Genomic DNA, 19167 nt, shown 5'->3' with positions numbered 1-19167 from the left:
AGGGAGGGGGGAGGGAGAGGGGGAGAGAGAGAGAGAGAGAGAGAGAGAGGGAGAGAGTGAGTGTGTGTGTGTGTGTGTGTGTGTGTGTATATTTCCTTTTTTTTTTTTTTTTTTGAGTCGGAGTCTTACTCTGCTACCCAGTCTGGAGTACAGTAGTAGGGACTTGGCTCTCTGCAACCTCCACCTCCAGGGTTCAAGTGATTCTCCTACCTCAGCTTCCCAAGTCACTGGGATTACAGGCACACAACACCATGCCCACCTCATTTTTGTATTTTTAGTAGAGAAGGCATTACACCATGTTGGCCAGGCTGGTCTTGAACTCCTGACCTTAAGTGATCCACCTGCCTCAGCTTCCCAAAGTGCTGAGGATTACAGGCATGAGCCACCATGCCCAGCTGCAAAGGTGTATTTTTGAGTAAAAATAGCAAGGTACAAACAAAAAATAGGGACTAGCTGGGCATGGTGGCTCATGCTTGTAATCCTAGCACTTTGGGAGGCTGAGGTGGGAAGATCGCTGGAGCCCAGGAGGCCAAGGCTGCAGCGAGTCATGTTTGTATCACTGCCCTCCAGCCTGAGTGACAGGGCAAGATCCTGCCTCAAGAAAAAATTAAACTTAAAATTAAAAAACTAAAACCTAAGCATGACGATTGGGTTTTCATGCTACTGTATGATCATATGCCTTCCTCAAAACTTGTTACAACATCATCACATCACCCATCTGATGCAAAAAAGAAAAAATAGAACCCAGAAACCCAAACTAAAAATATTTGCAAATCTATCATGTTATACATTGTACTGTGTCTCCCTGAAAGACGCCGAAGCCCTATGCCGCAGGGTCTGTGGATGTGACCTTATTTGGAAATAGGTTCTTCACATGTGATCAAGCTAAGCTGAGGTAATGAGGGTGAACCCTAATCCTGTATGCCTGGTGTCCTTATAAAAAGGGGATGTGTGGACACAGACACGTACAAAGGGAAGACAATGTCAAGACAGAGACAGAAGACCACCTACAAGCCAAGGAACTCTGGAGGCTACAAGAATCAGGAGCAAGACCTGGGACAGATCCTCCCTCACGGCCTTCATAGGAAAAACAAACAAACGAAAACCCCTTGACTTCAGACTCCTGGCCTCCAGAACTGTGAGAATAATCCTCTATGGTTGAAGCCACACAGTTTAGGGGACTTTGTTAAGGCAGCGCTGGGAAATGATGCGGATTTCTTGGGGCGTACATCAACACTTCTGCAGGAAATGTGGGACGTGGCGTGCTTGAACTTACCATTCATACCTTTCTCTACTCTGAATTCTTTTTTTGATAGACAGAGTCTCACTCTGTCACCCAGACTGGAGTCTAGTGGCACAAGCACGGCTCACTGCAGCCTCCACCTCCTGGGCCCCAGTGATCCTCTTGCCTCAGCCTCCTGAGTAGCTGAGACTACAGGCACACGCCACTGTGCCTGGCTAATTTTTTTAAAAAAATGTTTTGTAGAGATGGGGTCTTGCTATGTTGCCCAGGTTTACCTGGAACTCCTAGCCTCAAGTGATCCTCCCACCTTGGCCTCCCAAAGTTCTAGGATTTTAAGTATAAGCCAGTGTAACTGGCTTGCTGGTTTTTTGTTTTTGTTTTTGTTTTTTTTTAAATACAGAATCTTGCTCTATCGCCCAGGCTAGAGTGCGGGGACATGATTTCAGCTCACTGCAACCTCCACCTCCTGGATTCAAGCAATTCTTCTGCCTCAGCCTCCTGACTAGCTCGGATTATAGGCACCTACCACCACACCCAGCTAATTTTTGTATTTTTATTAGACATGGGGTTTCACCATTTGGCCGGGCTGGTCTTGAACTCCTGAATTCAGGTGATCCACCCAATTCAGCCTCCCAAAATGCTGCAATCTTGGCTCACTGTAGCCTCTGCTCCTGTGTTCAAGCAATTCTCCTGCCTCAGTCTCCCAAGTAGCTGGGATTACAGGTACCTGCCACCATGCCTGGCTAGTTTTTGTACTTTTAGTAGAGATGGGGTTTCACCATGTTGGCCAGGCTGGTCTGGAATTCCTGACCTCAAGTGATCCACCTGCCTCAGTCTCCCAAAGTGCTGGGATGACAGGCATGAGCCACTGTGCCCGGCCTACTTCTATTATTATTACATTTTATATATAATAAAATACTCGCACAACTCACCATAACATGGAATCAGCGGGAGCCCTGAGCTCGTTTTCCTGAAACTAGATGGTCCCTTCCAACCGCAACGGGAGACAGTGATAGAACATCAGGCATTAGAGTCTCATGAGGAGCATGCAGCCCAGCTCCCTCACGTGCTGTTTACAGTGGGGTTTGCACTTCTATGAGAATCTAACCCTGCCACCGATCTGACAGGAGGTGGAGCTCAAGCGGTGATGCCAACAATAAGGAGTGGCTGTGAACACAGATGAAGCCTCCCTTGCCCACCCGATGCTCACCTGCTGTGCTGCCTGCCCAGTTCCTAACAGGTGAGCTGGATGCAGTGGCTCACACCTGTAATCCCAGCACTTTGGGAGACTGAGGCGGGTGGATTACCTGAGATTGGGAGTTTGAGACCGACCTGACCAACATGGTGATACCCTGTCTCTACTAGGAGTACAAAAATTAGCCTGGCACGGTGGCTTATACCTGTAATCCCAGCTACTTGGGAGTCTGAGGCAGAAAAGTCACTTGAATCCAGGAGGCAGAGGTCGCAGTGAGCCAAGATCATGCCATCGCATTCCAGCCTGGGCAACATGAGCAAAACTCCGTCTCAGAAAAGAAAAAAAGGCCAGGCGCGATGGCTCACGCTTGTAATCCCAGCACTTTGGAAGGCTGAGGCAGACGACTCAGTTAAATAAAGGAGTTCGAGACCAGCTTGGCCAACATGGTGAAACTGTCTCTACTAAAAATACAAAAATTGGCTGGGTGTGGTAGTACATGCCTGTAATCCCAGCTACTCAGGAGGCTGAGGCAGGAGAATTGCTTGAACCTGAGAGGTGGAGGTTACATTGACCTGACATTGCACCATGGCAGAGTGAAACTCTGTCTTAAAAAAAAAGAAAAACAAAAACAACAGGAACAGACCACAGACTGGTACTGATCCTTGACCAGGGGGTTTGGGGACCCCAGCCATAGACAATATGTAATGATCAAATCTGGGTAACTGAGACAGTCATCACCTCAAATATTTATCTTTTGTTTTGGGAACACGAAAATCCTTCTCTTCTAGCTATCTTGAAATATGCAAATAAATTCTCCTTCACTGTAATTTCCCTTGTGCATTATTGATTACTGTAACTTATTCCTTCTATCTAGGCCTTCTTGTCTTTCATTCTTTTTCAAAATTATTTTTATTTATTTTTGAGACAGAGTTTCACTTTCTGACAGGCTAGTGCAGTGGCATGATCTCGACTCACTGCAACCTCCACCTCCTGGGTGCAGGCAATTCTCCTGCCTCAGCCTCCCCAGTAGCTGAGATGACAGGCTTGCATCACCATTCCTAGCTAATTTTTGTATTTTTAGTACAGATGGGATTTTACCGTATTGTCCAGACAGGTCTCGAACTCCTGACCTCAAGCAATCCACGCACCTCGGCCTCCCAAAGAGCTGGGGTTACAGGAATGAGCCACCATACCCGGCCATTCATTAATTCTTACATTCATTCATTCATTCCTAATAACTACTGCCTGGTTATCATATACCCGGCAGAGTTCCAGGCTCTGGGGAAACAGCAATGAGCAAAACAAAGTTGCTGCTTTCTTAATGGATCCATCATTTTAATGACAGGGAGAGAGAGAAGTGATCCATAAACAAACCAGTAACAGAAAGCACATCGGGTAGAAAGCAGTATGAAGAATATTTATTAAAGCAGGTGTGGCCAGGTGCAGTGGCTCACACCTGTAATCCCAGCACTTTGGGAGGTCAAGGTGGATAAATCCCTTGAGGTTAGGAGTTCAAGATCAGCCTGGACAACATGGTGAAATGCCATCTCTACTAAAAGTGCAAAAAAAAAAAAAATAGCCAGGCATGGTGGCACCTGCCTGTAATCCTAGCTATTCAGGAGGCTGAGGTGGGAGGATTGCTTAAACTCAGGAGGTGGAGTGAACTGAGATTGCGCCACTGCACTCCAGCCTGGGGAACAAAGCAAGACTCTGTCTTTAAAAAAAAAAAAAAGGTAGAGAGAAAGGTGCAGGTGTCGGGTGCACCAGCACGCGCAGGGGTGCTGTGGTGGAGAAGGTGGTCAGGAAAGGCCTCTCCATGAAGGTGACAGACATGGGGGCTGAGCCTGGGGACTCCTGGAGAGAACAGCACGGGAGGGCTCTAAGCGTTGTGGCCATTTGTGGTCCTTTTGTTTTGTTTTTGAGATGAAGTCTTGCTCTGTCCCCCAGGCTAGAGTGAAATGGCACAATCTCAGCTCACTGCAATCTCCGCTACCTGGGTTCAAGCCACCTCAGCCTCCCAAAGAGCTGGGATGACAAGTGTGAGTCCCGTGCCTGGCCTATGTACCAACATTTTTAAATTCTTCCTAAAGCTGTGCAGCGAATCCCACTGACCTTGCCAAGGGCATCCCAGAGCCGTCTGCCTCTCAGTGTCTCTGACCTCAGTCCTGATCCATCCACCGTCATCCTGTGCCTGGACTTCTGCAGGGGCTGATCCCGGGACCATTGCCCCAGGGAGGCAGCCCCGAGCCCAGCTGGGTATGATGCCATCAGGAAGGCTACCTGGAGGTGGGTGATGCCCGAGCTACATCTTTTTTTCTTTCTTTTACATTTTTTGTGGAGTTGGGATCTCACTATGTTGCCCAGGCTAGCCTCAGGCTCCTGGGCTCAAGTGATCCTCTGCCCTCAGCCTCCTAAAATGCTGGATGACAGCCTGGGCTACATCTTAAATGACCAGGATGTGGTTGCTGAGCAGGCAGAGGTCGGGGGGATGGAGCTGGGGAAGAGGGAGGGGAGGCTTTGAGACAAGAGGCGGCAAAAACCTGGGCACAGGGAACAGCATGACTCGGAGGATACTCAGTGTGGCCAGAGGAGCGCGTGGGTGGGTCACTTGGCATTTTAGGGTCAGGCAGGAGTTTGGGGTCTCCCGTGCTTCACCAGGGTAGGGGCATCATCAGAGGGCAGCTGCCTGGAGAAGGTTTTTTGTTATTTTTTTGAGATAGAGTCTTGCTGTGTTACCAGGCTGGAGTGCAGTGGTGCGATCTCTGCTCACTGTAACCTCTGCCTCCCGGGTTCAAGCAATTCTCCTGCCTGAGCCTCTGAAGTAGCTGGGATTATAGGTGCCTGCCACCAGGCTCAGCTAATCTTTCTATTTTTTAATAGAGATAGCATTTTGCCATGTTGGCCCAGCTGGTTTTGAACTCCTGACCTCAGGTGATCCACCTGCCTCAGCCCCCCAAAGTGCTGGGATTACAAGTGTGAGCCACTGTGCCCAGAGGAGGCCACGTAGGAGGCTGGACAAACAGTCCAGGTGACAGATGGACATTGGGACAGCTGGGCCTGCAGAGGAAATAAGTCCCCTCCCTCCCTCCCTCCCTTTCCTTTCTTCACTACTCCTTTCTTCCTCTTTCCTGCCCTTTCTTTCTTCCCTCTCTTTCTTCCTTTCCCTCATTTCTTCTCTTCCTCTCTCAACTCTTTCCTTCCCTCCCTCCTTTTCTCCCCGCCCCCTCCTTTCTTCCGTGGTTCTCAAACACCCATCCAGCACCTCTGCCTGCCGAGCACTAACTAGACACTGAGTCTGCCACAGTGAGTGGCCCCTGCTGCTTCGGAGCTTCCAGTCTAAGGCGAGTGAACCCAGGGCAGGCCAAGGAGAGGGGCTGCTGGGAGGAGAAGGATGGGCAGGCCGTGTCCCTGCAGGATGGTGGTGAGGGAGACCGCCCTGGCTGCAGGGGGTGCTGGAGGGGACAAGTCTTCTGGAGTGAGGGTGGTCCAGGCAGAGGGAACGGCTAAAGCAGACGATCGGAGAGATGTGAGAACATCAGGCAGCTGTGAGGATGGGGGAAGGTGGGGGTAGGTGGGGAAGGGAGGGAGACGGGTGGGAGGTGAGGCTGGAGGGGATGAGGCAGCTCAGGGTGGGCCTGGTGGGCCCCTGTGGGGCCTTTGGCTCAGACAGAGGAAAATGGGGCCGCTGTGGGTCTGAGCAGAGGAGGGTGCAACAGATTTGGCTCACACAGGGCTCCTGTGGCTGGGAGTGGAGAGAGGCTGGGGCAGAAGTAGGGAGTGAGCTAGGGCCTTGCTGCTGATGCATTTTCAAGGTGACAACAAGCAAATCCGCTGACCAACAGGGTGCAGGAGAAAAGGCATTGAACTGACCCAGGGTCTGGGGCCTGAACACTGGAGGGAGAAGCTGCCATCCATTGCGATGGGGGAGGATGGGGTACAGGTCTGCACAACGGGCAACTCACAGAGACAAGAACAAAGCCAGACCCACGGGCTCCCACTCAGCTCTCCCCTCCCTGTCGCCCATGCCAGGGCCTGTGTCTTCCTCCCTACTTCCTGCCTGGTCCGTCCCTTTCCCAAAAGCCAAACCTGATGGTGATTCCTCTTCTTGGTGAAGAAATTCAGAGGCAGGAGGCTCAGGAAGACAGCAATGGCAGTGAGAGTGGAGGGGCCCAGGAGCTGGGGACAGAGGGCACAGAATGTCAGGAGATCCTGAGGAGCCCAGCTGCCAGAGGCATCTGAACCACAGCAACTCCATCTTGAATAGGAGCAGGGTAAGAGGAGGCTGAGACCTACTGGGCTGCATCCCCAGGCGGTGAAGGCATTCTAAGTCACAGGATGAGATAGGTCAGCAAGGGACACAGGTCACAGAGACCTTGACCACAAAACAGGTGGCAGTAAAGAAGCCAGGCCAAAACCCACCAAGACCAAGATGGCCAGGAGAGTGACCTCTGGTCGTCCTCAATCCTGCATTCCCACTAGCGCCATGACAGTTTACAAATGCCATGGCAACATCTGCAAGTTGCCCTATATGATCTAAAAAAGGGGAGACGTGAATAATCTACTCCTTGTTTAGCATATCATCAAGAAATAACCCTTTAGCCGGGCGTGGTGGTGCATGCCTGTAATCCCAGCTACTCCGGAGGCTGAGACAGGAAGAATTGCTGGACCTCAGGAGGCGGAGGTTGCGGTGAGCCGACGTGGCACCGTTGCACTCCAGCCTGGGCAACAAGAGCGACCTCTGGGCTGCTCTGTCTATGGAATAGCCATTCTATCTTTACTTTCCTAAAAGTCTTGCTTTTTTGGGAAACAATAAACTTGTTCTGTGGCTTGCATCTGTAATCCCAGCACTTCGGGAGGCTGAGGCAGGCAGAACACCCGAGGTCAAGAGTTTGAGCCCAGCCTGGCCAACATGGTGAAACCCTGTCTCTACTAAAAATATAAAAATTAGCCAAGTGTGGTAGCAGGCACCTGTGATCCCGGCTACTTGGGAGGCTGAACAGGAGAATCACTTGAACCCAGGGGCTGTAGATTGTAGTGAGCCAAGATCACACCACTGCCCTCCAGCTGGGGCAACAGAGTGAGACTCCATCTCAAAAAAGAAACAAAACAAAAAAAACGTGCTTTTACTTTACATACTCGCCCCAAGTTGTTTCCTGCATTAGATCCAGGAACCCTCCTTTGGGGTCTGGATTGGGTCCCCGTTCCTCTAACACAGCTGCAGATCCTGAAGGGGGTCAGACTTGCGTCCTAAGATGGGGAGTCAGGGAATGTGACAAGGGCAACCACTAGGTCTCAGGGATCTGGGATCATGGGGGTCTGCTGGGTCAGGAGGCACCTGCTGAAGATGGGGTCCTTCAATGTCAGGGAGGGGAATGGCCCACTTACACGATGGGGAGAGGGTTATATTCAAGACAGAACGTGCACACACAGGAGTGAGACTGGGGAGGGGGGTGTTCTTGGCCACAACAGTGAAGTTGAGACCTCTGGAATCAGGACCGAGTTCAAATCCTGACTCTGATGCTTGTGAGTGTGGCCTTGGGGCAAGTCGCCTCCCTAACACCCAATTCCCTTGTCTGCAAAATGGGAACGGAGTTGTCCTCATTTTGCATATTCACTTACTACATTTATTTTCCTAATCTTCATTTTACCCTCATGAGGCTTGTCAGACTTAGCAAATCATCATACAGACGCCCAGTTACATTTGAAGACAAAAAGTGAGTAAGGTTTTAGTCTAAGTCTCGTGCATTATTTGGGACATACACTGAGAGTCTGAAACGTCACTGGACGTCCGGGGTTTTCTCCGATAACTCCGTTCCCCACCAACGTGGTGCTTTTGGGACAGTTATCTTCCCCCTCTCAGCTGGAAAATGTAGAAGTGGGAGGCAGAATAAATGATTTTTAATTTGCTGTGACTTTCTGAGAGTCCTTCACAGGTTACTTGAACCCATTTTTTCCACCAAGCCCCACCCCAACTCCAGTCTGTGTGCCTTAGTTTCCCCTCAGTCCTTAGGAATAATTTCTTTTTTGAGATGGAATCTTGCTGTTACCCAGGCTGGAGTCCAGTGTCACCATCTTGGCTCACTGCAACCTCCGCTTCCCAGACAATTATCCTGTCTCAGCCTCCCAAGTAGCTGGGATTACAGGCATGCGTCACTATGCCTGCCTCATTTTTGTATTTTCGGTAGAGACAGGGTTTCACCATGTTTCCAGGCTGGTCTCTAACTCCTGGATCTCAAGTGATCTACCTACCTCAACTTCCCTAAGTGCTGGGATTACAGGTTTGAGCCCCCCTACCCAGCTCAAAGAAATTAGTTTTCTAATCCTGGGTCAAGTTTGTTTCATTTTTGCAGCAATGGTGCCACCTGGTGGCTGTATGGAGAAATGCCCTGAGGGTAAACAGCCTCAGCAGGGGTTGGAAAAACAGTGAAAGGAATGTGACAGAAGATGAGCATCTCTCTCTGGGGGAAAACATGGTTCATTAAACTGTAGCAACCCCGGTATCCACCCCTCCTTCACCAGGATCTCATGGAGATGTTAGGAGCTGTCCACCAAGAGGCAGGAAAAGTGCAAGTGCACAGGGAAAGTGACATGGTACATTATCTGCAGATATCTTGCTGATCTTGCCTTTTTTTTTTTTTTTTTTTTTTTTTTTTTTTGGGAGGTGGAGTCTTGCTCTGACCCTCAGGCTGAAGTGCAGTGGTATAATCTCATCTAACTGCAACTTATACCTCCCAGGTTCAAGTGATTCTCCTGCCTCAGCCTCCTTAATAGCTGGGATTGCAGGCACCTGCCACCAGTATCCACCCCCAGCTAATTTTTGTGTATTTAATAGAGACAGAGTTTCACCATGTTGGCCAGGCTAGTCTTGAACTTCTGACCTTGTGATTCACCCGCCTCGGCCTCCCAAAGTAATTTTTTTTGTGTGTATGTGGAGACAGGGTCTCATCGTGTTAACCAGGCTAGTCTCAAACTCCTGACCTCAGGTGATCCACCAGCCCTAGCCTATCAAGGTGCTGAAATTACAGGTGTGAGCCATGGCACCCGGCCACAAATACTCATTTTAGAGTCCTGCACTGGGTGCTGGGGGAACAGCAGTGATCGGAGGCTGCACCCCTGCCCTGGTACACCCAAGTCACCCTCTCCAACTCCCTGTGTCTGGGGTGTGCTGAAACCCGTGGGCTAGATATGGCTCAAACTGGCTGACAGGAGTAGCCTCTCAAATATATAGGAATCTCCAGCCTGTCCAGCATGGTGAAACCTCATCTCTACTTAAAATACAAAAATTAGCTTGGGCATGGTGGCAGGTGCCTGTAATCCCAGCTACTCAGTAGGCTGAGGCAGGAGAATCGCTTCAACTGGGGAGGTGGAGGTTGCAGTGAGCCAAGATAGTACCACTGTACTCCAGCCTGGGCAACAGCAAGACTCCATGTCAAAAAAAAAAAAAAATCAGGAAACTTACACCAGTCAGTTTCACATCAGTGGCTTGAAATCTGCCACTGTGAAAATATTTACACTGTGGGAATTGGCAGACACCAGGAGTCCTTTCCCCTCTGAGAGCCAGTTCTTAAATATTTAGCACTGACAGGTACTGAGGTAATTATAAAGCCACGTCTAAGCCATGCCATTCGGATCAACGTGCCCCTTTGGGAGGTGGGCTCCAGGGTGGCATCTCCATATCCTTACCACTGCTGAAAGTCACTGTTAGCCATCACCTGTCCTCTCCAGAAGGGTGGAAGTCCACCCCCTGAAAAAACTGCCTGGAGATCCTGCCTTCCCTAGAGGCCTCAGACTAGGAAGATCAGCTCTGAGTGGCTACAGGTGGAAGGCCCTGGGTAGGGCAGGGACATCCACAGAAGAGGGGAGACAGTTGTGGAACTCTCCCCTGCCACACCTGCTTCCTGTACCACGAGACCTGCACTTTCCCCCGACTGCCATGGGTTCTGTGACACCCCTGAGCCCTTCCTGCACTGACCTAGCCTCCACTGTCATCCACCACTTCCCCGCTGTTGATGGATCACTTATTTTGTCCCCTCTGCCCTCTCTAGCCAGAGCCTGGGCATTGGGGGAGAATGGGGATTCTGGTAACAGCTGCCAGAGGGCACAGACAGGATGGCAGACACAGAACCTGTAAAGGCATCTGGGTGCAGTGGCTTATGCCTGTAATCCCAGCACTTTCAGAGGCTTCCACAGGCAGATTACTTGAGGTCAGGAGTTTGAGACCAGCCTGGCCAACATGGAGAAACGTCTCTTCTAAAACTTAGTCAGGTGTGATGGTGGGTGCCTGTAATCCCAGCTACTCAGGAGACTGAGGCAAGAGAATAACTTGAACCTGGGAAGCAGAAGCTGCCGTGGGCCGAGATTGCACCACTACGCTCCAGGGTGGGTGAAAGCCAGACTCAACCATCTCAAAACAACCACCGCCTGCCCGCCTGCCCGCCTGCCCGCCTGCCCGCCTGCCCGCCTGCCCGCCTGCCCGCCTGCCCGCCTGCCCGCCTGCCCGCCAAAAAAAACCATAGAAGTCAAAGTCGACTAGGTGCAGTGGCTCCTGCCTATAATCCCAGACTTTTGAGAGGTGGAGGTGGGCAGACCACTTGAGGTCAGGAGTTCGAGACAAGCCTGGCCAACATGGTGAAACCCTATCTCTCCTAAGAATACAAAAATTAGCCAAGCATGGTGGCTCACGCCTGTGATTCCAGCTACTCTGGAGGCTGAGGCAGGAGAATCACTTGAACCCAGGAGGCAGCGGTTGCAGTGAGCCAAAATTGCACCACTTTACTCCAGCCTGGGCAACAGAGCAAGACTCTGTCTCAAAAAAAAATATATATATATATATATATAAATAAAAAGCAATAACAAAGGAAGTGAAAATGTATCTTGAGTGACTAATAAGTAAGGACTGAACGAACGCGTTCTCAGCTGCTGATAGCATTACTACCAACCAGCTCAGTGACGTTGCCTTCACTTGACCCCCAGGGCTCACCTCTCTGTACACCAGGCCAGTGATGGCCGACCGCAGCCTCATCTGCGGCACCTGGAGCTGGTACACGTTCTGCTCAAACAGCGTTTGCAGGCAGGCCGAGAGGAACATCAGCATGGCGAGGAGGTAGCCCTTCCAGGCTGGAGGCTTGGAATCGCCAATAAACTCCAGGAAAAGGCTAATGGGGAAGGAGTGAGAAGGCACAGCTGGTGAGAGGAGGTGCCCATGTGTGCTGCCTTTGCCCAAACCAGGCCAGGTGTGGAGGATCAGTCGGCGTGGTTGACTTTTTCACAATCATGATCTCGGATATTTCCCCCACTGTCCGTGCTTCTTCTCAATCTGACTGCAGCTCCTCAAGATCAAGAGATGGCGTTTTTGTCCCCACTTGTTATGGGCTAAATTGTGTCCTCGCAAAATGTGTATGTCGAAGCCCCAGTCCCCAGTGCCTCTGAATGTGACTGTATTTGGAAATAGAGCCTTTAAAGAGGCAATGAAGTTAAAATGAGGTCGTTAGGCTGGGCCCTCATCCAGTCCGACTGGGGTCCTTATAAGAGGAGAAAAAGATGCAGACACACAGGGAAACACCAGGGTGCACACAGAGGCCAGACCATAGGACGACACAGGGAGGAGGTGGCCAACAGCACGCCAAGGGCAGAGGCCTCAGATGGAATCAACTTGCAGATACCTGGTCTGGAATTTCCCACCTCCAGAATCATGAGAAAAATACATTTCTGTTGTTGAAGCTACTCAGTCTATGGCAGCTGAGCAAACACCACTTGAATCCGGGCTGGCCACAAAACCACCTTTGACCAACAGAGTATGGTGAAGGTAAAGCCATGCCAGCTCTGAGCCTAGGCCTCAAGAGAAAAATGTGGCTTTTAGCCTGTTGCTTAGAACCCTCCCAATCAGCCACATGAACAAGTCTGAGGTAGCTTTTTGTAGGATGAGAACCCACATGGAACACAGACAGCCCTCCCAGCTTCAGACACACAGCTGCAGGCACATGAGAAAACCCAGTCAAGACAAGAACTGCCCAGCTGAGCCCAGCCCACATTGCTGACCCACATTACCATGAAGTAAATAAATGAACGCTTGTCATTTTAAGCCACTCACTTTTGGAGCATTTTATAGCAAAAGCTAATTGATGCAGTCCGGTAACAGCTTGCCGATTTGCCCTTCTGGGGGTCACTTTCTCATTAATCATTTCCCTTCTTCAGTATCCTTCTCACCCACTTTCCAGTGTCCTGAGCACCAGATCTATAGGCAGAGGCAGGAGAGCTGAAGCCCCCTGACCCTGGAGGGATGCCATTAAGAGACCACCAGCCTTAGCAGGGCACCTGAAGTCTGAACTAACCTAAGCAGCTTGGGGACGCTGAACGTGAAGACATCACTGATGACGAGGCTGTGGGTCCCTAGGAGGAAGGTAGACTGGAACACCTGCCAGATGGCTCTCAGCAGTGGGCCCCACTGGCTCCCTTCTTGCTGCAGGAAAAGCAGGGTCTCTGGAGCCTCCATGTCACTGCCTCCTTTCCTTTTAAACACTATTGGCCTCGGCGTGCCTTAGGGGAGGGGCGAGGTTGACGCTGCGTCCCATTTTATACTCTCAGCCACCAGCTGTAGGACCAGGCGTTAAAGGCTTGTTTTCTCAACAGTGAGCGTGGATGGGCGTGGATCCAGCCTGGCTCCCTCACCTGTGCCTCCTTATCACCCTGCGTACCCATTTAAGAGGCAGCCACAGGAGTTGTGGGGGAAGGGCAGGAGGGCAGCTCTGAGGCCTCGTAGATGGCCATGGGAAAGCACACGTGTTGAGCACCTACTACATGCCAGGCACTCCCCAGTCATCCTAAGACCCCGCCCCCGCCCAGCAAGCCAGGTGTTGTTCCCATTTCACAGATGAGAAAACTGAGGCTCAGAGAAGTGAACTTGTCCAAGGGCACACAGCTGAGAAGTAAAACAACTGGGATTCAATTCCAGCTCTCTGCCTCCAGAGCCCATGCACTGTTGTTGTTGTTGTTGTTGTTGTTGTTTTGTTTTGTTTTTTTTTTTTTGAGATGAAGTCTTACTCTGTCTCCCAGGCTGCAGTGCAGTAGTGTGGTCTCGGCTCACTACAAACTCTGCTTCCTGGATTCAAGCTATTCTTCCACCTCAGCCCCCCAAGTAGCTGGGATTACAGGCAAGTGCCTCCACGCCCAGCTAATTTTTGTATGTTTAGGAGATGGGATTTCACCATGTTGGCCAGGCTGGTTCTGAACTCCTGACGTCAGGTGATCCGCCCGTCTCAGCCCCCTAAAGTGCTGGGATTACAGGCCTGAGCCACCGCACCCGGCCTCCCATGTACTTTTCAATCTATCACGTTGTCAACCTGGAGGAAGAACAGCATCCCCTCCCCCACACACAACCAGCCAGCCCTTAGGTGGTTTTGAACCGGTGGAGAATCACAGCTGATGGGCATGGGGCCTGGCGCTCTGGCTCTAGGTGAAAGCACAGACAGAAGCTCAGGCTGCCTCAAACTCATAAGATCCCAGCCTTTGGCCATAACCAGGGGCCACAGAGAAGAACTAAAGTGAAGAAGGGAGAAGAAGTGGTGGTGGTGGGGGGCCCAAGGGCCCCTCCAGAGCAGGTCAGAAGCCTGGGGCCATAATGGAGAGGCTGGGGCGATGCAGCTGCTGACAGCCAGTTGCTGTGTGGTATTGGGCGGGTGGACTGCTCCCCTCTCTGTGTGAGAGGATGAGTATGGTCCCCGCTCTGAGTCCCTTGTGCACCTCTGACAATCTATAAGCTTATCAGTAATGGCTTGCTTGCTTTTTTGAGACAAAGTTTCACTCTTGTTGCCCAGACTGGAATGCAGTGGCATGATCTCAGCTCGCTGCAACCTCTATCTCCTGAATTCAAGCGATTCTCCTGCCTCAGCCTCCCGAGTAGCTGGGATTACAGGTGCACACCACCATGCCCGGATAATTTTTCTATTTTTAGTAGAGATGGAGTTTCACCATGTTGGTCAGGCTGGTCTTAAACTCCTGACTTCAGGTGGTCCACCTGTCTTGTCTTCCCAAAGTGCTGGGATTACGGGCATGAGCCACCGAGCCTGGCCACTTATCAGTAATTTCAATCCCCATTACAAATCTGTGACCCAGAGCCACGTGCAGGGATCAGCTCTTCACACGAAGGAGCTCACTGACTTCCCTGGACACCCTTGCCAGGTGGGTATTGTTAGGCTCTCCATTTTACAGAAGGGGAAGGAAGCTGAGGCTCTGGGAAGTGGCGATAGCAGCCCGAGGTCACACAGCAAGGGCAGAGCAGGGATTGCAGCCTCAATCTTGACTTACAGTTCATAGAGTGTTTCTTGTGCACTAAGGACCCCCGACCCCACCATAATAATAAAAAGGAGCAGCATAAGAAAAATCACCTTGTGAGCTCAGGTGGCCAGACTCTTCCAGGCCAAGGTTTTTTGTCCCTCATTGCTGGCCTGATCTGGTGTTTGGTTTGGCGTCTATGGAGGGTTGTAGCTCAGCTCTGTTACTGAGTGGGCATGGCCTGCTGCTCACAGGTATTTTGGCATTTGGGTCTGAAAGCCAAGAAGATGCCCCTTCCATGCAGAGAGCATCCCTGACCACTCTTCCTGTCTGATCATGCCATTTCATTCATTGCCTTCACAGCCTTGCCCACGGCACCAACCATCTCTTTGTCTTGTTAGAACCCCAGGTGGGTAGACTTTGCCTGAGTTTTTCACCAAGATGTCCCCAGTATCGAGTCCAGCTCCTGCACACAGTAGGAGAATAAACACTTGCCAAATGAATGGGAAAAGCAGACTGAGTTGTATGTATAAAAGGGCCTAGCAAGAGTGCCCAGCACATACTGCTATAAATATTATAGAAGGAAGGATGGAGCCTGGCTGGGTGAACAGAACTTGGCTTTGGAGCCAGGAGACTATGCTTCCAATACCTGCTCTATCTTCTCTCCTCTGAGCCTTAGTGTTTCCATCTGTAAAATGGGGTTGAGGAAGAGTTGACTGGGAAGTGTTGTTTCTGGCTGGAAGTTTGCTCAGTTCTGTTCTAGTTGTTTGGCCAAAGTCAGTGTGTTCAGCCTGCAGCCTCCATAGCAAGCGTTTTCCTCTCCTGGAGGTCTCACCTCCCATCAAGGAAGAGGTCCAGATCGCTGTTTGGTGTCTGGTCTCTGGACTGAAGGCCATTTAGTACACAACTCACAAATGACTGTGGGGCAAGGCAGGGGGTATGCATGAGTGGCATGGGCAACGTGTAAGCTGGGGGATACACAAGGAAGTGGGGGAGGCCGGGTGCGGTGGCTCAGACCTGTAATCCCAGCACTTTGGGAGGCCAAGGCAGGTGGATCTCCTGACCTCATAGCCTGGGCAACATGAAGAAACCCCGCCTCTAATAAAGAATACAAAAATTAGCTGAACCTGGTGGCAGACACTTGTAGTACCAGCTACTTGGGAGGGTGAGGCAGGAGAATCATTTGAACCCAGGAGGCGGATCTTGCAATGAGGCAAGATGGTACCACTGCACTCCAGCCTGGGTGACAGAAACAGAGAGAAGGAAGGAAGGAAGGAAGGAAGGAGGGAGGGAGGGAGAAAAGGAAGAAAGGAAGGAAAGAAGGAGGGAAGGAAGGAAGGAGAGAGGTGGGGACGGACTACAGCAAATCGAAGTGTGCACACCTTGTCCAATGCTGTGGACTCTACCCGAATCCACTCTCCTACTGCCTTATGAAGATGTGGCCTAGTGTTGCCAGATCTGCTTTAAGAGAGATCAGAATTCCAGATTTTTATTTCTATTTATTTGTATTTGTATTTATTTTTTGAGACAGAGTGTCACTCTGTCAGCCAGGCTGGAGTGCAGTGGCGTGATCTCAGCTCACTGAAACCTCCACCTCCCTGGTTCAAGCAATTCTCCTGCCTCAGCCTCTCCAGTGGCTGGGATTATAGGCACTCACCACTACACCCAGCTAATTTTTGTATTTTTAGTAGAGACAGGGTTTTACCATGTTGGCCAGGCTGGTCTCGAACTCCTGATCTCATGTGATTTGCCCGCCTCGGCCTCCCAAAGTGCTGAGATTTCAGGCATGAGCCACTGCACCCAGCCTTGATTTCCAGATTTGTATGTGATCTCTCCAAATTTTTAAATATTGGCGACTTATTAAAAAATGAAAAAATACAAACAACCACAAAGCCCCATGAGGTATGTGTGCCAAACGTACCTCACGAACCTGACCTGACCAGCAGGTGGCCGTTGTGTGACCTCTCAGGAGGACGCTCTCTCCCTTCCCCAGTGGCTGCAAAATATTTCAGACAGAAAACCAGAGTTCTGTCTGGGTGCAGTCAGTTGGCTCAGAAGCTGACGGAGCCTGGTCTTTGTATAACCCCATCCTTCCCCTTTCTTTCTGTCCGTTGTTTATGGGAGGATTCTCAAACTGCTCCGGAGACTGTTTCTACCTTTGAGTTCTAGTGTTGGGTGACCTGTAATTTCCATGTTGGCTGGGGATGCCAGGAGTTGGCAGAAGCTCATTCCAGAGCCCCTGTGGACTGAATTCTGCCACTTCTGTAAAGTCATTTAAAAGTAGACAGTGAGTCAGGCACAGTGGCTCATACCTGTAATCCCCGAACTTTGAGAGGCACAGGCAGGCAGATCACCTGAGGTCAGGAGTTCAAGATCAGCCTGGTCAACATGGCAAAACCCTGTCTCTACTAAAAAAATACAAAAATTAGCCAGGCATGGTGGTGCATACCTGTGGTACCAGCTACACAGAAGGTTGAAGCAGGAGAATCACTTGAACCCCAGAGGTGGAGGTTGCAGTGAGTATGCCTGGGATGAGAGAGAACTGATGTTTTGGCTCATGCTACTTATTCTGTTTGGAAAAACACATGCCTTCCCTTTGTGGGAATAGCCCCTACCCTCTTCTGTGGCTCTGAAGGGACCACCAGTCACGGAACCAGGTCCCTGAGCATGGTATTGGCTCGTGACAGGCACATGACTTGAGCCAGGTCAATTAGAGGCCTTCCTTTGGATTCTCTATATGGCCGTTAGGAGAGATGCCCTCTCATTCTGCTGAGGTTTGCTGAACTTGCCTGGGAAGAGACAGGCCTATGGAGAGACCAACACATAGACAAGAGCTGGGCTGGGAGATGAAGCGAGAGAACCCTGACATCAAGTGAGTCCCCTGATCCAGAAGTACCTGAGACTAGACCCTCAGCTATGTGAGCCTACAGTATCCATCTCTCTCCTCTCTCTCTCCTAATGTGCGGGGTTCGGCCATCTGCAACAACTCCCACAAAATCGCAGAGTGTGCAGAAAACGTTGGCACTCTTCCCACAGAGCTAACTTACTTTTGTTCTGTCTCCTGAAACGCCAAGTTCCCATGAGGTTAAGCAACATGGTCAAGGTCATCACTATTCAATGGCCGAGCAGCATTTAACCCAATTTTATCTAATCTGATGTTTCAGGCCAATTTCTCTAGACCAGAGCTTCTCAAATGAGGCTCCCCAGGCTCTCAGGGCTGCAGAGAAGTTTCCAGAGAAGCCACTGAGGATAGGAGCGGACACATTGGATAATGCCAAAGATCTTCACACCCTCTGGATGACTAACAATGCTTGAGCCTTCCCATTTTAAAGAAATTTGCAAGTTATTTTTCAAAAATAAACTCTTCTTCATCCGCATAAGCTGTGAGCTGGGGCTGATGACATCCCCATTGAACAGATGAGAAAACAGAGACCCAGGAAAGGAATTGCTCAGGTTATATAGTAAGTACGCAGCTGCATGATACGAGTCACCTCCCAACTCTCTACCCAGGTCTTAAAATACCCCTACTGTTTCCTGCTTGTCATTCTGCTGTGAGTTTCCCACTTGTAGGAACATGCGAGGCATTCTGGCAGAAACCATATCTTGAGGCTGATCACTTACTACTTAGTGGGATCTGCTGGAAGGCAAGATTGGGGGGCGGGGGGTGGCAGTGCAGCCGAGAGAAGCGTTGGGGGCTAGACTCGGGGGTCAAAGGATGAGCTTTTCTGACGGAGCCTCAGGTGAGTTCTTCATTTCCACACACTTAACTCCGGGCTGCGCTGTGGTTCAAGCCGGGAAACAAGTTCTTCTGAGGAGTTTTCGCTCCTAAGCAAACAGAGATCTTTGCATGTCTCAGTGGCCTCCTGTAGCCTCTCCAGACCAGCCTGCAAAAGCACCAGGAGAAGCTCCTCCTGCCATTCACCCCTGCAGGACCCTGGTCAGGCCTGTAGCTGTGTGACCCTGAGTAAGTCACTTTACCTCTCTGTACCTCCACTGGCCCTTGGGTAAAAAGAAAGCAATTCACTAACCCCACCTAACATTTGTGGGCACTTCTCGGTTCACAGAGATTGTCCCATTCATTAATTCTTACATGAGCGCATAGGGTGGTTTTGTTTTCATTTTTGAGATGGAGTCTTGCTCTGTTACTTGGGCTGGAGTGCAGTGGCACGATCTCAGCTCACTGTAACCTCCACCTCCTGGGTTCAAACGATTCTCCCACTTCAGCCTCCTGAGTAGATGGAATTACAGGCACCCACACCACACCCAGCTAATTTTTGTATTTTTCGTAGAGACGGGGTTCACCATGTTGGCCAGGCTGGTCTCAAACTCCTGGCCTCAGGTGATTCACCCACCTCAGCCTCCCAAAGTGCTGGGATTACAAGCATGAGCCACCACACTCAGCCTGTAAATCGATAGTTTATAATTGCATAAATGTTCGAGGATATTATTACAGATCTAT

General features: G+C 50.5%; 1 non-coding gene across 1 annotated transcript; it reads left to right on the top strand.

Annotated features, from left to right (window-relative positions):
* Positions 1–625: 625 nt before the first annotated feature.
* On the top strand, positions 626–724 carry LOC120365222 (small nucleolar RNA U13). The gene has a single exon (XR_005580229.1). It is a non-coding gene; the product is annotated as a small nucleolar RNA U13 (small nucleolar RNA).
* Positions 725–19167: the final 18443 nt, after the last annotated feature.

This window comes from Saimiri boliviensis, chromosome 7 (genome assembly GCF_048565385.1).
Source record: "Saimiri boliviensis isolate mSaiBol1 chromosome 7, mSaiBol1.pri, whole genome shotgun sequence".
In the NCBI taxonomy this organism is placed as follows: Eukaryota; Metazoa; Chordata; class Mammalia; order Primates; family Cebidae; genus Saimiri; species Saimiri boliviensis.
This window is presented reverse-complemented; position numbering and strand designations above follow the sequence as displayed.